Genomic DNA, 20,593 nt, shown 5'->3' with positions numbered 1-20,593 from the left:
TGGAATGATTTATTCAAGAGAAACAGTTGCGCAAACTGAGCAGATCAGTAACATGTTGGTCCAGCCCTGGCCCTTATGCAAGCAGTTATTTGGCTTGGCAATGACTGACAGAGGTGATGGTGAAATCCTGAGGGATATCGAACAAATTCTGTCCAGTTGGTGCTTTAGATTATCAAAATCTCGAGATGGTTGGAGGGCCTAGCATAATGCTCCAAATGTTTTCAGTTGGAGAGAGATCCGGCGACCTTCCCGGCCAAAATAGTGTTTGGCAAGCACGAAGACAACCAATAAAAACTCTCGCCGTGTGCGGACGGGCATCATCTTGCTGAAATGTAAGGCCAGGAAGGCTTGCTGTAAACGGCAACGAAACGGGACGTAGAATATAATGGCACCCCAGACCTTCAGTCCTGATCGTCAGGACATGTGGTCGGCGACAGTTATCTTTGTATTGCACCGCTGTCTGGGGCGTCTTCAGACACCTCTTGGCTGGTCAAGGAGCTCAGTTCGACGCAGGGCTCATCAATGAAGACAATTCCACTCCAGTCAATGAGATTCTTGACGATGTGTTCGACCATCGCTCACCCACTCCTGCCAATAGTGGCATCGCTTCTGTACAAATATCGAGCGATTTGCCGATTACTCGAACCGGCTTCTTTGAGTCCAGCTACACCTCCTCTCTCAAGTGCTATCATCTGCGTTTACCGATCATGCTCCTATCTGCGAGGCATAGTTACTGTCCAACTGAGTACACGAAATAAAATTCGCAAATACATTACGCTCTGGTGTCGACACATTCCGTTGGGTCCCCTCGCTGAAAAAACTCGCGCGCCATCGAGTAATGGCCTGCTGGGGGATATGCTAAGAGCGCTTCATCTCGTATTAGAACAAACGGGAATGCCTCTTAGTAGACATTACTGTAGCCCTGAAAATTAGTGTTCGATCAGTGTTTTCTTACGTGAAATCTAAAAACCACGTACTGACTATAGAGAGTTACATTCAGACGTACGGAATCAGCCCATCCATAGCATTATGAAATGTAGACAGTAGGGGCACCAGGACAGTGTTACGACGATGCCTCCTCAAGTATCGATTACTATCGTTCCTCAGGGCGGCTATTATGTAGATCGGCATTTTAGATTCTGTTTCCTGGAGACAGATAAACGGCCTGGAATTCCCTTCCACTGTTTGTGGCAGGGGCGACCTAATGGTTCATTCCCATTATTTCCTCAGCGTATTCCAGCAATGACGGGGAAGAGTCTCCAATTACAAAATACGAGAAAATATTAATGCCTGGGTTGTGGATTGTGCTGGCGACACGCAGGAATTACAACTACTTTACTCTCCAGAGAATTTGATAAACCGTCCCTGGTAGCTAACATGCTCCATTTAGTAAGGTTAATTTCTGATATTGACGATGTTGTTATAAACCATATGTAGAAATGCTTGTCATTCATAATTAAAGAAAACTATTTGCACAGCTTGACAAAAAAATACTGACTGCTTCATTCTTTTTTTGGAGAGGCAAGGAAAGCCTTTGCACCAAGTCATACTGCGCTTATCTTGCAATACAGAAGGAAGGTGTAGGAAACGTAGGAAATATTGAGAGACGCATCTTTCGAGAATTTCTCTGTCACACATATACAGAATAGTTGAGTAAATTCACATGTGAAGTTATGCATTTGACTAGAAGCAAGGGATAGAAAGTTACCGTTTGGCACAAATGTTGGAAGACTTTAACAATTCTGTTATTTTATTTTGTATCGATTAAACAATGTTTGGTTTCGACTATTTCGCTCTCATTTAATAAAAGATAACGAAAAGCCAACTCCATGTGACAAAGTTAAACATTCTGAGTTGCCAAGTGCATTGAAAAAAGAAAGAAAGTTTAGGGTTTAGCTTTCCGAAGACAACGAGGCTATTACACACAGTAGACTGGCTAATGAGCTTGACATGCAGCATAATAGTGTAACGAACTGCGAACAAATAGGCGAAAAGATCAATTACTACTGGATTATGCTACTGGTAATGATTCGCCGCAGACAATAGCAACCGAAATGTACCCAAGAGTGACCATCTGAAGTGATCTAACATGGAATGACCGTATAATTGGAGGAAAAGCAGCTGCCAAGCTGAGATTCATTACAAGAGTGTTGCGGAAATGTAATTGATCCACGATAGTGGTAGCTTACAAGACTAGCGTTCCATCGATTCTAGAGGACTGCTCATCTGTCTGCGACCTACACCAATTTGGATTAGTAGAAGGGATGGAGGAAGGGAACACCCAACGAAGAGAAGCGCGTTTCGTCACGAGATCGTTTGGTAAGTGCTCATTTTACCGCTAACAAGATAACTTGGCGTGAAGTTCCAATTCATAATGAACTTGTTTTATAACAAAACTTTCTGAAGACCTGAAGACGACAGTACAGTCTGTTGGAATCGGTTGTTGTAAGTAAAGGGGTATTTATGCGATCTTGGCTTTAGAAAGTTTTTTTACAATTGCGAGAGGGTTGTAAGATGCTCAACTGACGTCAGCGGCAGACGCTACAGGAGAGGCCTTACGTACCGAGGAGAGATTTGTTGGTGTAATTCCGAGAGCAAGCGTCCCAGCAAGTGGTGAGCAACATATTATTTTCTTCCGTGTATTTCTCGCCATATGATCATAAACGCGAAATCAGAGAGATAGAAATCAGAGCTCATACGAAAGGTTACCGACACTCGTTCTTACCGCGCACCATTCGTGACTGGAACAGTCAAGGATGGAGACGTTTGTAGTACTAGAAGTACCCCCCGACACGCACCGTCCGGTGTAGAAGCTCTATTAGGACAATTATGTTCTTTTAACAGTAAATAATCCAGATAGTCACCCAAGAGGTTTAGGGTTCAAAAATGGTTCAAATGGCTCTGAGCACTATGGGACTTAACTACTGAGGTCATCAGTCCCCTAGAACTTAGAACTACTTAAACCTAACCAACCTAAGGACATCACACACATCCATGCCCGAGGCAGGATTCGAAACTGCGACCGTAACGGTCACGCGGTTCCAAACTGAAGCGCTTAGAACCGCACGACCACACCGGCCGGCGAGGTTTAGGGAAGCACAGAAAATGTGAACTTGGATGGCCAGACGGAAATTAGATTTCCACTCTTTCCAAAGAGCGCCGTATGCACGACACTAGGCCTCTCGGTGTGTCCTTTGGAGAAAAGTGCAGGTAGTAGAGCAGACTCTCTTAAAATGACTCTTTTTCCCAAATAACTCTAAACATAAAAAAGAAAAATTAAGGCACACTAGCAACCGCAGTAAATACCGTGTGGGATAATGCAGTTTTTAGGACACAATCTGTCACTGGAGAGCGTCTCGAAGCCTGTGAGTGCTGCTATGGCGCGCTAGGCACCGCGGGTACAATTGTGGTCCTGGCGGTGGCCTTCCACGACGGAAAATACGCCCTAATCGCTCTTTGGACTTTCTAGAGCTGCAAAACAACTTACCTGGCGGGACGCCGGAAAGCAGCTCCAGAAAATACAGCTGAGCAGCGATTTCTCTGACCGCTTGTGGCACAAGCAGTGCTACAAGGCGCCAGGAAATGCCACCTTCCGCCTAGTGACCTAATTCTCTTCGGTTTCCGTATGTAGCTAGATTCTGATAATGATCCGTATGAACATCTCGACTCAACATGATAATGAATATTCCAGATAATTTTGTAAGAATATTGTCTAAACATATTTATTGGAGGAGGGGAAATGGGGAAATTACCAGCGGCCTTTTTTATTTTTTATTTGCTTATTTATTTTTATTTATTTACTTTTTTAGAGGTTCTATAGAGTCCGCTACCAGTCGCAACACTTGGCGATCTTGCTTACATTATTTCGTTCCTGCAACATATTTCCTTTTATGACCTTATCGTAACAATTTCACATGGCTGAAATACTCGAAAAACTTAGCTCGTTTTAATAAACAGTATCGTTGGAGTAACAGCGATTATGGCTGTAAACTATAATCGCCCGTCACGTTTCGAGATAGGAGTCATCAGATGTGGATGTAACTTGGGGCGTAGCCGAGGAAGTGTTCGATGGCCATTACTCTTCACGATACACATAAATATTCCTGTGGATAGGATTGTGCTGTTATGCATCGATAAGTCGCAACAGTTGTAAATCGTAGCAAAATGTGGGAATAGTTATGGAGGATCTACTCTTGAAGCAAGGAATACCAGTTGCACCTCAGCACAAACAATGTAACGTACTGCACGTAAATAGGTGGATAGGCCATTATTGTTTGAGGATGCGGGTGAGTATCAACCACTGGAAACAGTTGCAACCGTGAAATATTTAGAGGTATGCACTTCCAGTGGTGGATTGAACACGAAATCGTAATGAAAAGCAGATGTCAAACTAATACTCATTGAATGAATCCTTAGAAAATGCAATTTACATTACCCTTGTTCGACTTTTCTTGAGTGTTCGTCCTCTGTCTAGGACCCACACAAGCCAGAATTAATGAATGAGACGGGAGACGAATTCGTGGAGGATCGCACTAAAGCAGTCTTTAAACTGATGAGGAAAGAGAGAGAGGGGGGGGGGGGGGAACCAAAGAAGAGAAGCACATTTCTGTATGAGTTCGCATATGAAACACCAGAGTAACACGAGATGCTCATCCGACTCCTCGCACCTCGCCTATTTGGCCAACAACAAACCCACCTGCACAAACTTCTTACCACAAGTGAGGGATTCTGCCCTGCTGTTGTGTTTGCACATGGAGCAACAGAGACCGCATTTGACTGTTTCACGGGCGGAGACGTTTCCGTTCGCCGGGCCAACCCCACCGGCGTGATATTCAGCTGGGGACGACACGTGCCGAGATACACGATACCCAGTCCTCCCCACTGCTGTGGGGCCCGCACGCCAGTCCGCGCATACACCTCCGAAAGCCCCAACCGCGCCGTTCCTCGGCGCACCTATCGCGTATGCAATATTATTCATGGGGTGTCTGGTTGGCGGAAGCGGCGCCACCGCCCAAGAGGTGGCAGTGGTGCGCCTTTCATCAGCATTAGTACGCAGCACGCAAATCAGTGGTTCGGTTAGTGAGCACGCTAGACGCGCTACTGGCATACAGACCGCCAGACACGAAACTGTGCCACGTTTCAGAGAGTGCTCTGACGGATTCAGCAAGAGAAGATAGCTGTCAACAAGACTCCTAATCAACAAAGAATAGGAGAATAACTATTTTATTACAACCAGTAACGTCACTCACCTATTTTTTTCTACTACAACCAGTGATAACGTGAATCGGTCGTACACTCCTGGAAATGGAAAAAAGAACACATTGACACCGGTGTGCCAGACCCACCATACTTGCTCCTGACACTGCGAGAGGGCTGTACAAGCAATGATCACACGCACGGCACAGCGGACACACCAGGAACCGCGGTGTTGGCCGTCGAATGGCGCTAGCTGCGCAGCATTTGTGCACCGCCGCCGTCAGTGTCAGCCAGTTTGCCGTGGCATACGGAGCTCCATCGCAGTCTTTAACACTGGTAGCATGCCGCGACAGCGTGGACGTGAACCGTATGTGCAGTTGACGGACTTTGAGCGAGGGCGTATAGTGGGCATGCGGGAGGCCGGGTGGACGTACCGCCGAATTGCTCAACACGTGGGGCGTGAGGTCTCCACAGTACATCGATGTTGTCGCCAGTGGTCGGCGGAAGGTGCACGTGCCCGTCGACCTGGGACCGGACCGCAGCGACACACGGATGCACGCCAAGACCATAGGATCCTACGCAGTGCCGTAGGGGACCGCACCGCCACTTCCCAGCAAATTAGGGACACTGTTGCTCCTGGGGTATCGGCGAGGACCATTCGCAACCGTCTCCATGAAGCTGGGCTACGGTCCCGCACACCGTTAGGCCGTCTTCCGCTCACGCCCCAACATCGTGCAGCCCGCCTCCAGTGGTGTCGCGACAGGCGTGAATGGAGGGACGAATGGAGACGTGTCGTCTTCAGCGATGAGAGTCGCTTCTGCCTTGGTGCATGATGGTCGTATGCGTGTTTGGCGCCGTGCAGGTGAGCGCCACAATCAGGACTGCATACGACCGAGGCACACAGGGCCAACACCCGGCATCATGGTGTGGGGAGCGATCTCCTACACTGGCCGTACACCACTGGTGATCGTCGAGGGGACACTGAATAGTGCACGGTACATCCAAACCGTCATCGAACCCATCGTTCTACCATTCCTAGACCGGCAAGGGAACTTGCTGTTCCAACAGGACAATGCACGTCCGCATGTATCCCGTGCCAGCCAACGTGCTCTAGAAGGTGTAAGTCAACTACCCTAGCCAGCAAGATCTCCGGATCTGTCCCCCATTGAGCATGTTTGGGACTGGATGAAGCGTCGTCTCACGCGGTCTGCACGTCCAGCACGAACGCTGGTCCAACTGAGGCGCCAGGTGGAAATGGCATGGCAAACCGTTCCACAGGACTACATCCAGCATCTCTACGATCGTCTCCATGGGAGAATAGCAGCCTGCATTGCTGCGAAAGGTGGATATACACTGTACTAGTGCCGACATTGTGCATGCTCTGTTGCCTGTGTCTATGTGCCTGTGGTTCTGTCAGTGTGATCATGTGATGTATCTGACCCCAGGAATGTGTCAATAAAGTTTCCCCTTCCTGGGACAAAGAATTCACGGTGTTCTTATTTCAATTACCAGGAGTGTATATACACTACTGGCCATTAAAATTGCTACACAACGAAGATGACGTGCTACAGACGCGAAATTTAACCGACAGGAAGAAGATGCTGTGTAATGCAAATGATTAGGTTTTCAGAGCATTCACACAAGTTTGGCGCCGGTGGCGACACCTACATCGTGATGACATGAGGAAACTTTCCAACCGATTTCTTATACACAAACAGCAGTTGACCGGCGTTGCCGGGTGAAACGTTGTTGTAATGCCTCGTGTAAGGAGGAGAAATGCGTACCATCACGTTTCCGACTTCGATAAAGGTCGGATTGTAGCCTATCGCGATTGCGGTTTATCGTATCGCGACATTACTGTTCGCGTTGGTCGAGATCCAATGACTGTCAGCAGAATATGGAATCGGTGGGTTCAGGAGGGTAATACGGAACGCCGTGCTGGATCCCAACGGCCTCGTATCACTAGCAGTCGAGATGACAGGCATCTTATCCGCATGGCTGTAACGGATCGTGCAGCCACGTCTCGATCCCTGAGTCAACAGATGAGGACGTTTGCGAGACAACAACCATCTGCACGAACAGTTCGACGACGTTTGCAGCAGCATGGACTATCAGCTCGGAGACCGTGGCTGCTGTTACCCTTGACGCTGCATCACAGACAGGAGCGCCTGCGATGGTGTATTCAACGACGAACCTGGGTGCACCAATGGCAAAACGTCATTTTTTCGGATGAATCCAGGTTCTGTTTACAGCATCATGATGGTCGCATCCGAGTTTGGCGACATCGCGCTGAACGCACATTGGAAGCGTGTATTCGTCATCGCCATACTGGCGTATCACCCGGCGTGATGGTATGGGGTGCCATTGGTTACACGTCTGGGTCACCTCTTGTTCGCATTGACGGCACTTTGAACAGTGGACGTTACATTTCAGATGTGTTACGACCCGTGGCTCTACCCTTCATTCGATCCCTGCGAAACCCTACATTTCAGCAGAATAATGCACAACCGCATGTTGCAGGTCCTGTACGGGCCTTTCTGGATACAGAAAATGTTCGACTGCTGCCCTGGCCAGCACATTCTCCAGATCTATCACCAACTGAAAACGTCTGGTAAATGGTGGTCGAGCAACTGGCTCGTCACAATACGCCAGTCACTACTCTTGATGAACTATCTATGCACCCAAATTGCGTGATAATGTAATCACATGTCAGTTCTAGAATAATATATTTGTCCAATGAATACCCGTTTACCATCTGAATTTCTTCTCCGTGTAGCAATTTCAATGGCCAGTAGTGTAGTTAATTTGGCAATGAAAGGAAATGTGTTGTCCAGATGTAAGTCGCTTAGTGACAGCCCCAAGTGAGCGTTGTGGCAGTGATGAGACGAAAAACCATTGCAGCGTTCCAAACGTTGAGCTGGTTTAGTATGTTCATGTGGCGCACAGGAATGGGAAGCACGAAATAGTTTTCGTACGTATTTACAATGCCACATCATCCGTTGGTAAACAAACAAACTGAGGCGGTCACTTTGACATTTCAGTGTTATCTAGCTTACTACAGTGGATACACTTACACAATTTAGCGGCATATAACATATGGAAGTTTTGATCGATCCGGGAAGCGTGCACGAAAAGCTGAATTTAAGACGAACGCTCGCGATAAGTGAGAAATCCATGTACTAAACCCAGCCCTGCACAAATTTTCGTGTGTCACTGTTAAATTGTGTATCTATACCTACTTCTAGGGGACTGATGACCATAGCTGTTAAGTCCCATAGTGCTCAGAACCATACCTACTACAGGTGACGTCAAATGAATTCGCTGTCTGCAAATAAGTTTCGTAATACTTTAGACGGCGTTTCCTGAGATTTGTGCATGATGTAGCTTCAGCACATTTCGTCTCATTTTTAGGAATGTAGGTCGTATATGTACCATGAGAGATGCCAAGTGGGAGGGGTAGCTCCACGTAATGTACCTTCACCTGAAATCAGTATTCTGGGTTTTTGTCTGTGGTGCACCGAGAATAATTATTTCAAATGTGGTGACGCGTTGTCTTCGTGTCATGGAAGACACCGTTAGGTGACTATGAAATATTGTGACAGTTCTTCAGCCAAGGATTCGTGGCAGTGAAGGAGTAAGAGGAGTAAATTTCGAACATTTCCTTTCAGGTGTTCAGACTGAGAACAATTCCTGAGTGCTGTTAATTGCAGGCATATAATTTACCGTTGCACAATGGCACTTTGAAAAGCGAAGCGTCCTTCGACTTACGTTTTACATGACAATCTTTCTTGTTTTAATGTGAGCAGACGGCCCTCAGAATTTCTGTTTGTGTTTTCGGCACCCCCTGTACTTATAGCCGTATATTTATGTACGTCGCGATAACAAATAATCATTCTTCTCGACGAGCGATAAGTCATATTCACGCGCACCCTCGACGGTAGCGAGATAGGCGCCCTTTGCTTCCGGCACCAGCTGACGCACGCCTCTGAGGGGGACTCGTAATTGAGCTGTCATTCGCACAGCGCAGTGCATCCAGCGGTTCACTGTTCTCCTTATGGTGACAACTAAAACTCGTGGAAATGTGAGAGGCGGTGAAGCTGAACAGAAGTCTTCACGTATGTCGCTCTTGCTCTCTTCCGATGCCTAATGCGAAAGGTGAAGGATCGTGCTACATCGGACACTGGACAGTGTATCGAATTGTATAGAAATGCTCTGAGTCTTTCACTTTTGTTATCCACTGTATCAGTTGCACAACCTACACAAAGATCGTTCTGTTGTTATCCAAATCTTTGGCAGAGGTGTTCTTACGATCAACTATGCCACCAAACCACTCATCTACTACTACTAATGTTGTTGTTGCTTTTTATTATTACGGTGTAGAGTTCTTGCACTCTGCACATCGGAATGCTAACTTACTAACGATATGTGGTTTGGTGTTAGACTTACCCTGGTAACGTTAAGAAGTTGCGCCGCTTTCTGTGATGTGTTTCCGGTCACTTTTCTTCATTTTATTAACATGCGGGCAGGAAGATTAATTGTTGTCGTCGTGATGTAAATTTCAATAACTCGATTCAGACCAGTTTTCCACAACAGGTATTAACTCTTTATTCCGTGTATCGTATATTGATTGCCTTGATATTAAGTAAACCGTGGTTGTTCTAAAATTTTGTTTCGTTTTTTATCGTTAGTTTTTTCTCGTTTGTTGAAATTAATATCGCCAGTAGTGACTAAATTAAAATCTATTTACTTTCACTCTATTTTTTTAATCGTATGGTACTTAACTATGAGGTCATCAGTCCGTAAGCTTACACACTACTTAACCTAAATTATCCTAAAGACAAACACACACATCCATGCCCGAGGGAGGACTCGAACCTCCGCCGGGATCAGCCGCACAGTCCATGACTGCAGCGCCCTAGACCGCTCGGCTAATCCCGCGAGGCAAAAGCCCTTGAACATCTCCATTGTTTTTCGGTATTCAGAGAAAAATAAACTGTAGACGGAAACCCTTGTCCGAAACCGTCATCCACAAAGGCAACAGAGCATCACACCCATAGGAGAGAAGGCCTGACTACGTAGCACCGAGACCATTCTTCTCCACTGGAGATAGTGGCAGTCGGTCGCGATCATTGAATAAAAAGCAAGCAAACAACATTGTGGGATGTTCCGACTATGGCCCGTCAGCGTACAAAGTCACGTTTGCTGCCGAAGGTGTGATCTGGGGGGAGGCGCTGGCGCCTATTAACTACGATGCTCTGTAGCGTAGCTGAATGACGTTTCCGGACACGCTGTCCTATCCTCGATTTATATATATATATATATATATATATATATATATATATATATATATTACTTTCAGTTAAATGTTATTGGGTTTGGTTCTATACCAAAAGCTGACAAGGAAGGGAAACGCAGATACTACTCATCCAGAAAAAGAGTGAACAATGTAAAAACAGCGAAGTGGGCGGATTGCACTCACTAGTGTGTTTGTCGTTGGAAACTAAAATGTTATCGTTAGCTTCAAAATATCTTCTCAGTTATAGTACTTGTAACTGAAGTTCACGATTAAAACTTTTTTTTCGTGAAGAACTTTTTCGCCTCCGTCCATCATAGTACTTGTATGTAAGATAATAATTTCAAATTTTGCAACAAAATTGTAACAGTACTATTCAGCTTCATATATACCTGTTACTAACGTGTTGCGGGGAGTGGCCGAGAGGAAAATCTCCGGTCTGTTGCTAAAAATTCAAATGACTCTGAGCACTATGGGACTTAACATCTGAGGTCATCAGTCCCCTAGAACTTAGAACTACTTAAACATAACTAGCCTAAGGACATCACACACATCCATGCCCGAGGCAGGATTCGAACCTGAGACCGTAGCGGGTCTGTTGCTAGTTTCGGAGTTTATCTGCTGGTGGTAGCGGCAGTTTTAGAGCCGCCACGTTAGTCGAGAGCGCAAATGCGCTGCTTCGTGGACTCGGGTAGGCGCTCCGGCCCCGGATCGAATCCGCCGGGCGGGTTAACGACGACGGTCGCTGTGCCGGCCAGCCTCGAAGTGGTTTTTAGGTGGTTTTCCACATCCCCCTAGGTGAATACCGGGCTGGTCCCCATGTCCCGCCTCATGGTTCGCAGACATCTGAACACTGTCGCGTTATTCCATGGATTACACTAGTCGCAGACAGTTGGGGTACACTCATTCCGTCCTGGGGGGTACGGGGTGGCGGCAGGAATGGCATCTGGCCACCCCTTAATCTATCATTGCCAAATCCCATTAACCGTGCTGACCCTGCGTACCTGCGGGACAAAGGCACAAGCGAAAGAAAGTAGCGGCAGTTTTAGGCAAGTTGTGGACTTTGTATGTTGAGCAAGTAAAAGTTGCAGAGTACATGTGGGTCGGAGAGCTGTGAGTTAGTTAAAGTAGGTCGAGAGGGTGTCTTACCGTTGAAGGTCTAAAGGATTAAAGACGATGGGGATGAGGGGAAACAAAATTGGCGATTGTCATCAATGGTCGAGTAACAGCGAAAGCGAAAATCTTCGGAACGAATTCGTGCGTGCTGTCCACAGTGCGCTTGCGTGTCATGGAAGTTCCCCGGCGTTAAGCAATAGAAGCAGTGAGCGGGGCAGAAGAGTACGTGGGTACGGGTGGGCGCATTCCGCCGGCTGGCGACGCCACGTAGCGTGCAGAGATGGCAACGGCGCGACGCTGTTTGCGATCCGGCCAGCGGTGGCAGGCGGCGGGCAGCGGCCGCGCGACCTTCAACCCGCCGAGGTCGCGCAACCGTTAAGCTCCTCTCTCACTGCTCCGCTCACTTTCCCCTCATTTCGATTTCATACTGGGCCACGCCTCTCTGCCAGCTCACCGCTCTTACGCGCTTCCACTACGGGACGTAAGATCTCTTTCTAGCGTTCGCTACCGCAGCCGGTTCGTAACCAATAGATTGTGGTTAGAGTCCACATCTGCCCCAGGAAATGTCTTACAATTTTCTAGCATTTGTAGACTTAGAGAAAGCTTTTGACAATGTTGACTGGAATACTCTCTTTCAAATTCTGAAAGTGGCAGGGGTAATATACAGGGAGCGAAAGGCTATTTACAATTTGTACAGAACCCAGATGGCAGTTATAAGAGTCGAGGGGCACGAAAGGGAAGCAGTGGTTGGGAAGCGACTGAGACAGGATTGTAACCTCTACCCAGTGTTATTCAATCTGTATATTGAGCAAGCAGTAAAAGAAACAAAAGAAAAATTCGGATTAGGTATTAAACTCCATGGAGAAGAAAAAAAAACTTTGAGGTTCGCCGATGACATTGTAATTCTGTCAGAGACAGCAAAGGACTTGGAAGAGCAGTTGAACGGAATGGACAGTGTCTAGAAAGGAGGGTATAAGATGAACATCAACCAAGGCAAAACGAAGATAATGGAATGTAGTCGAATTAAATCGGGTGATGCTAATTAGATTAGGAAATGAGACACTTAAAGTAGTAAAGGAGTTTTCCTATTTGGGGATCAAAATAACTAATAATGGTCGAAGTAGAGAGGATATAAAATGCAGACTGGCAATGGCAAGGAAAGTGTTTCTGAAGAAGAGAAATTTATTAACATCGAGTATAGATTTAAGTGCCAGGAGTGTACCCACGTATGGAAGTGAAACATGACGACAAATAGTTTGAACAAGAAGAGAATAGAAGGTTTCGAAATCTGATGCTACAGAAGAATGCTGAAGATTAGATGGGTAGATCACGTAACTAATGAGGAGGTATTGAATAGAATTGGGGAGAAGAGGAGTTTGTGGCACAACTTGACTAGAAGAAGGGATCGGTTGGTAGGACATGTTCTGAGGCATCACGGGATCACCAATTTAGTATTGGAGGGCAGCGTGGAGGGTAAAAATCGTAGAGGGAGACCAAGAGATGAATACACTAAGCAGATTCAGAAGGATGTAGGCTGCAGTAGGTACTGGGAGATGAAGCAGCTTGCACAGGACAGAGTAGCATGGAGAGCTGCATCAAACCAGTCTCAGGACTGAAGACCACAACAACAACCGCAGCCGATAGAAACAGAACCATTATTGGATCACTTTGTTGTCCATCTGTATATCTGTCTGTCGGTTAAAAACTCTTTTTCTCAGGAATCGGAAGACATATGAAGTCGAAATTTGTCACAAACTAAGGTCTGTTTTCCCTTGGCGATATAATAAATGTAACCTTCCGAGTCAGTATAGTCAAAACATACGGTCATTTATGTAACGCATTTTGATACTTCCAAACTCACTCATCAAAATCTATAGCACATTTCCCGTTGACTGAGAATCTTGAAATTTTCTACGAAGCAAGGTTTCGCAGAGTAATTCGAAAAATGTTAATGTGTAGTTAAATCAGACGAAAAAAATAATTTTGCTGCTTCTCGTCCGACTGCCTATCTGTCCGTTTGTCCGTTTGTGAAGGAAAGGATATCCGTGTCAAGTTGAAATTTATGTCACACACTGGGGCAGATTGTTTCTTAGCTGTGTAATAAATGTAAGACTGCTTACTTAAATATTTTAATGCTATGTATTTTCAAACGGAGGGAGTCAATCTTTGTCAGATCTATGCGTTTATAACAGGAAATAATAGGAATAAAAAATAGAGAATCAGATATTTTGGCCGGCCGCGGTGGCCAAGCGGTTCTAGGCGCTTCAGTCCGACTGCTCCTGTCGCAGGTTCGAATCCTGCTTCGGGCATGGATGTGTGTGATGTCCTTAGGTTAGTGAGGTTTAAGTAGTTCTAGGTTCTAGCGGACTGAGGACCTCAGATGTTAAGTCCCATAGACCTCAGAGCCAGAGATATTTTGGAAACCAGTTATTTTAAGCGATTTTAACACTCAAGTTTAACTGACTTTAAAAGAGAAAAAAAAGGAAAATTCAACAAAAAACCGGTTGATTCAGCGATAACGGCTATCATTAGAATGCCCCCACCCCGATTCTTTAAGGAATCTAACTGTGTTTTAGGAAAAGCTAGCTTTTCACTCATCTCAGTGTTTATGAAGCCACCGCTACGATCGCAGGCTGGAATCCTGCCCCAGGCATGGATGTGGGTGATGTCCTGAGGTTAGTTAGGTTTAAGTAGTTCTAAGTTCATTGGGACTGATGACCTCAGAAGTTAAGTCCCACAGTGCTCAGAGCCATTTGAACCATGTCTCCTGAACTATGTGTCTTACAATGATATAATTTTGCTTAAACATGTAGTATTATGTTGAGACTGTCCGGAAAGTGCGTTGCGGTTAGATCTAGTAGTAATAAACTAAAACGTCGTATCTGACGCTGAAGTTATACTGCAAGAACAGCGAAATTGCAGCAAGCGATAAAGTTTTTCCTTTTCATTATTTTGTGGAGAGGGGGTGGGGAAGCATGAGTGAAAAGAAGTTTCGAAAAGGATTGAAGTTATGTATAAAGTCTGCTGGAAACCATTAAGTGCTCTCATTCTCAAATACTGGATGAATACCGTCTGGGTATTTGCATCATCTCGGCTCCCAGAGTTCCGAAACCTGTACAGAAAACTGGTATAGAGATCAAGATAAACATCATTTCCGCCCTTTTTATTGCTCATGTAAACCACACGTTGCATGTTGTACCACCATATAGAGATACCTCCACAGGTGGTGGCCCAGATCGCTGGCCACACACCGGTACCTCTAATACCCAGTAGCACGTAATTTTGCATTGATGTATTCGTCGTGACATACTATTCACAAGTTCATCAAGGCACTGTTGGTCCAGATTGTCCCACTCCTCAACGGCAATTCAGCATAGATCCCTCAGAGTGGTGGGTCACGTCTCCATAAGCAGCCCTTTTCGCTCTAGTCAAGCGAACCTCAAGGAAGTCATTCACAAGATGTCCACGACGGGGGTGCGAATTGTGATCCATGAAGACGAATGCCTCGTCAGTATGCTGCCGATATGGTTACACTATGGGTCGGAGGATGGCAATCACGTATAATACAGCCGTTACCGCGCCTTCCTTGACCAGCAGCGGCGTACGTCGGCCCCACTTAATGCCACCCCAAAACAGCAGGGAAACTCCCCCTTGCTGCACTTGCTGGACAGTGAGCCTAAGGCGTTCAGTCTCCGACGATTGTCTGGTTGAAGTCATATGCGACACTCATCGGTGAAGAGAACATGATGCCATTCATGAGCGGTCCATTCGGCTTGTTGTTGGGCCCATCTGTACCGCGCTGCATGGTATCGTGGCTGCAAAGATGGACCTCGCCATGGATGTCGGGAGTGAAGTTGCGCATCATTCAGCCTACTGCGCACAGCTTGAGTCGTAACACGACGTCCTGTGGCTGCACGAAAAGCATTATTCGACATGGTGGCGTTGCTGTCAGTGTTCCTCCGAGCCATAATCCGTGGGCAGCGGTCATCCACTGCAGTAGTAGCCCTTGGGCTGCCTGAGTGAGGCACGTCGTCGACAGTTCCTGTCTCTCTGTATCTCCTCCATGTCCGAACAACATCGCTTTGGTTCACTCCGAGACGCCTGGACGCTTCCCTTGTTGGGAGCCCTTCCTGGCACAAAGTAACAATGCGGACGCCATCGAACCTCGTTGTTGACCATCTAGGCATAGTTGAACTACAGACAACACGAGTCGTGTACCTCCTTCCTGGTGGAATGACTGGAATTGATCGGCTGTCGGACACCCTCCATCTAACAATCAACGTTTATGTTGAGGAGTTCTGGGAACCGGGGTGATGCAAAACTTCTTTTGATGTGTGCATATATCGTTTCCGACTTTGTAATATTTGACTTATAGTGTTAAACCTCTGACGTAAGATTATACCTCTTAATGAAGAGATTATGACAGCACCTTAAATATTTAAATTCGGTCATTAATTACATGAAATATTGAATATAATTTTTTTCCTACCACTGTAAGCTGTTAGATAATCAATCAGCAAATGAGTCCGGATGACTGTTTTAACCGTTCCTACACCTACATCTACGTCTCTGTTCTGTAAGACACCTTATTGAGTGTGGCGGAGGGTATTTTGCTCACCACTGTCAGTTTCACCTTTTCCCGTTCAATGCGCGTATGGTTCACGTGAAGATCGATTCCTTTTAAGTCTCCGTATAGCTTCGAATCTCTACTTTTATCTTCGTGTATTTTCGCGAGATATATGTAGGAGCAAGGAATATATTTGTTGACCGTCCTAGAAACGAGCACTCTCTGAATTTTAACAGTAAACCATATCGTGATGCAGAACACCTCTCTTGCAGCGTGTCATTGGAGTTGACTGAGCATCTCTGTGATGATTTCGCGCCTACTAATGAAATGTGCGGCTGTTCTTTGGATATTCTCTGTTTCCTCTATCAAATCTATCTGGTGTGCATCCCAGACTGACTAATTATATTGAAGTAATGCTCGAACAGTATAATCATTGGGGGGAATACCAGTTGGTCTGAGGCATTAATGGGAAATTGGATTGAGGATGGAGGCCAGTTAGCGTAGTCGGAACAGCTGTGCAAAGCTTTGTGCCAGAATCTCGTAGTGGTTAGCGCATCTGCCTAGTGAGCAGGAATTCCGGGTTCGAACCCTGGCCTTGGTACACATTTTTTGCAGTCTGCATTATTCGTCATAGACGTTCGAGACTTGGGAAGGTTAATCATTTGCATATCACAGCATCTTCTTCCTGTCGGTTAAATTTCGCGTCTGTAGCACGTCATCTTCGTTGTGTGGCAATTTTAATGGCCAGTAGTGTACGAGTGGCACTTAAAACCGTATACCCGCCGCAACAAGACTATGGAATGGTTTCATTCAAAAGTGGTCACGGCACTCGTGATAGAGGTAATGCCACTGGGAGACGAAACGATCATTTCCTGTTTCGTAGAACGCAGTCGGCCGCTGACGGATCCACAACCGCTCCCACTCTTGCACTTCCGTCCGACTGAAACCGACGTCCATGCACGTCTTTTTGCGAGTCGTTAAAGATGGGAAAATCTCACTGTGAAAGGTCCAGGCTGTACGGAGTATACTGCACTGTTTCCCATCCAAACCGCTGAAGTGTAGCCTTCGTCCGATTGGCAGTGTGGGGGCAGGCGTTACTGTGCAACGGAATGACTCCATCCGACAGCCCCAGCCAAACGGCAAACCCAACAGTGGAAACATCCGACACGTCCCCTATCGAAGATATCCAAAGGTGCACACACAAGCTCCGGTAAGTTCATGATGACCTTCTTCTTCGACTGCGGGGGCCTTCTGCCCGTCGAGTTCCTAGAGCGCGGAACCAATTCAGTGTGCAGTAGAGATGGGCAAACTGAAACACGTAACTGTTTCGAAACAAATGAAACAGTACATTGTAATGTTTCGATACGCTGTTTCAAAACAGTGAAACAGTTTGTGTTTTGTAATCTAATAAACCTACACATTTTATCATCTTGAATGTCTACTGTATAAGTATGTCCATATAAACACAAATGAGGTGCGAGAGCGCTAATCATATCGCAGAAAGTATGAAACTATCACTTAGGCGTCTTGGCAGTTTCGTATTTCATGCAGCAAATGCGCTGCTTTCGTGTCGTGAGACTTTCATACTTTTCAATTGGCTGAGGACAGCCATAGCTGAAGACAGAAGAACCACCACGAACGGAACTGGAGGTGGGAGATTGCACACAAAGGGAATCATTGTAGATAATAGGCACAGTGAACATAGACTGCCGGCCGTTGTGGCCGAGCGGTTCATGCCGGCACGGTAGCTCAGCGTGTTCGGTCAGAGGGTTAGCTATCCTCTGTAATAAAAAAACTGAGTGAACTACTCAACGAACAACCTGAACGGGTGTCCTGGGTCGCAGGTTCGAATCCTGCCTCGGGCATGGATGTGTGTGATGTCCTTAGGTTTAAGTAGTTATAAGCCTAGGGGACTGATGACCTCAGATGTTAAGTCCCATAGTGCTTAGAGCCATTTTTTTTTTTGGACTATAGACTCACAAGTAATGTCAAATAATTCGAATAAATTACAAAATATAACAGAAAAAACTGTCTTTCAAGGTGCTTCGAACCGTTACTATAAATTCACCATTCTTCCCAGCCCTCCCCGTTCACCATTACGCTATCAGTGATACGTCAAACAGATTGCTTGCAATTATACCTATATCAAATTTATGTATATGTCTAATAACTGTCACTCTATGCATTTTTTTATTCAAACAGTTGTAGGCTTACTTGCGTTTCTTAATATGATTACTGTACATAAACAGAGAAGCGTATGTTATAAAAAAAGTGTAATTTAACTGAATGATTTTCACATATTTCTTATTCTGAATGTGAATAGTATGCTTTGTTTTATTGTTTGTCCTATTCCGAAATGGCGTAACATCTGCTTTATAAACACTAACCAGTCAGCTAGAAACGAAGCTTTATTTTTCGGATATCTTAAGCTTCATGCTATTGCTTGTCAAAAAGATTTCGACACCCTTGAAAGTGTTTCACGAAGTGGTATGTTGTGTTTCAGTACCTGTGCCGAGCCCGAATCTCGTCCGACACAGAGCGGAATGAAACACCACTGTTTCGATACAATTAGTCCGTTCCAAGCACAGGTGGACTGAAACAGCCTTATTTTGAAACAACGATACAGTTTCTGTGTCTGGCTCGAGATCGAATCTGGTCCGGTTGTCCGAGACAGGGGCGGAATGAAACACCACTGTTTCGAAACAGTGAACCACAGCCGTTCCGAAACACTGAAACAGTTCCACGTATCGATACACTGTATCGAAACATAGAAACAGTGGCCAAGTCTAGTGTGCAGGGCTGTGAAGTCACTTTGTAGAAACTTCGAAGCCTTATAAAGTCAAAACGCCCAGGAATAATGTCGTACGGAACCACCTCTTGACGATAACGCCCGCTCCCATACTGCCAATCGGACGAAGGCTACGCTTCAGCAATTTGGCTGGGAAACAGTGCAACATTCTCTGTACAATTCGGATGTTTCACCATCTGATTTTCACATGTTTGATGGCCTGAATAGAGACATATGTGGGCGTCGGTTTCAGCCGGACGAGGAATCAAGAGTGGGTGCGGTTGTGAAACTGTCAGCGGCTGACTGCGTTCTATGAAACAGGAATCCATCGCCTCGTGTCCCGATGGGATAAATGTCTTAACGCGTTCGGTGATTACTCGTGAATGGAACCATCACATAGCCCCGTTGTGGCAGGTGTTCGGGTTCATACGTAGCCGGAAGTAATAACGTTACGGTGGGTGCTTGGTGGACTTTTAAGCAAACGTTTTCGCCACAATTCCGCTTTTGTAAGTGGACCTGTTCCAAAGTGCTCCACAGCCGTATGCAAAGCTCAAAACGTTGACCTGCAATGCCCCACATACGTACCTCCTCTTGAACAGCGTTATTCCTGTCCGGCCTAATCACGTATTTTTAATGTTTGCTCATAGCCAACACTTGGTTCAAGAATCATAAAAGAAGGTTGTATACCTGGAAGAATCCTGGAGATACTAAAAGGTATCAGATAGATTATATAATGGTAAGACAGAGATTTAGGAACCAGGTTTTAAATTGTAAGACATTTCCAGGGGCAGATGTGGACTCTGACCACAATCTATTGGTTATGACCAGTAGATTAAAACTGAAGAAACTGCAAAAAGGTGAGAATTTAAGGAGATGGGACCTGGATAAACTGAAAGAACCAGAGGTTGTAGAGAGTTTCAGGGAGAGCATAAAGGAACAATTGACAGGAATTGGGGAAAGGAATACAGTAGAAGAAGAATGGGTAGCTTTGAGGGATGAAGTAGTGAAGGCAGCAGAGGATCAAGTAGGTAAAAAGACGAGGGCTAGTAGAAATCCTTGGGTAACAGAAGAAATATTGAATTTAATTGATGAAAGGAGAAAATATAAAAATGCAGTAAATGAAGCAGGCAAAAAGGAATACAAACGTCTCAAAAATGAGATTGGCAGGAAGTGCAGAATGGCTAAGCAGGGATGGCTAGAGGACAAATGTAAGGATGTAGAGGCTTATCTCACTAGGGGTAAGATAGATACTGCCTACAGGAAAATTAAAGAGACCTTTGGAGATAAGATAACCACTTGTATGAACATCAAGAGCTCAGATGGAAACCCAGTTCTAAGCAAAGAAGGGAAAGCAGAAAGGTGGAAGCAGTATATAGAGGGTCTATACAAGGGCGATGTACTTGAGGACAATATTATGGAAGTGGAAGAGGATGTAGATGAAGATGAAATGGGAGATATGATACTGCATGAAGAGTTTGACAGAGCACTGAAAGACCTGAGTCGAAACAAGGCCCCCGGAGTAGACAACATTCCAGTAGAACTACTGACGGCCTTGGGAGAGCCAGTCCTGACAAAACTCTACCATCTGGTGAGCAAGATGTATGAAACAGGCGAAATACCCTCAGACTTCAAG

General features: G+C 45.7%; 1 protein-coding gene across 1 annotated transcript in view; it reads left to right on the top strand.

The window, feature by feature from the left end:
• LOC126175684 (ecdysone-inducible protein E75) overlaps window positions 1–20,593 on the top strand; it is a 466,380-nt gene that overhangs the window by 22,128 nt on the left and 423,659 nt on the right. The gene's annotated exons all lie outside the window — the stretch shown is intronic.

This window comes from Schistocerca cancellata, chromosome 3 (genome assembly GCF_023864275.1).
Source record: "Schistocerca cancellata isolate TAMUIC-IGC-003103 chromosome 3, iqSchCanc2.1, whole genome shotgun sequence".
Classification (NCBI taxonomy): Eukaryota; Metazoa; Arthropoda; class Insecta; order Orthoptera; family Acrididae; genus Schistocerca; species Schistocerca cancellata.
The sequence above is the reverse complement of the archived record's forward strand: the minus strand, read 5'-3'. Positions and strand labels throughout refer to the sequence as shown.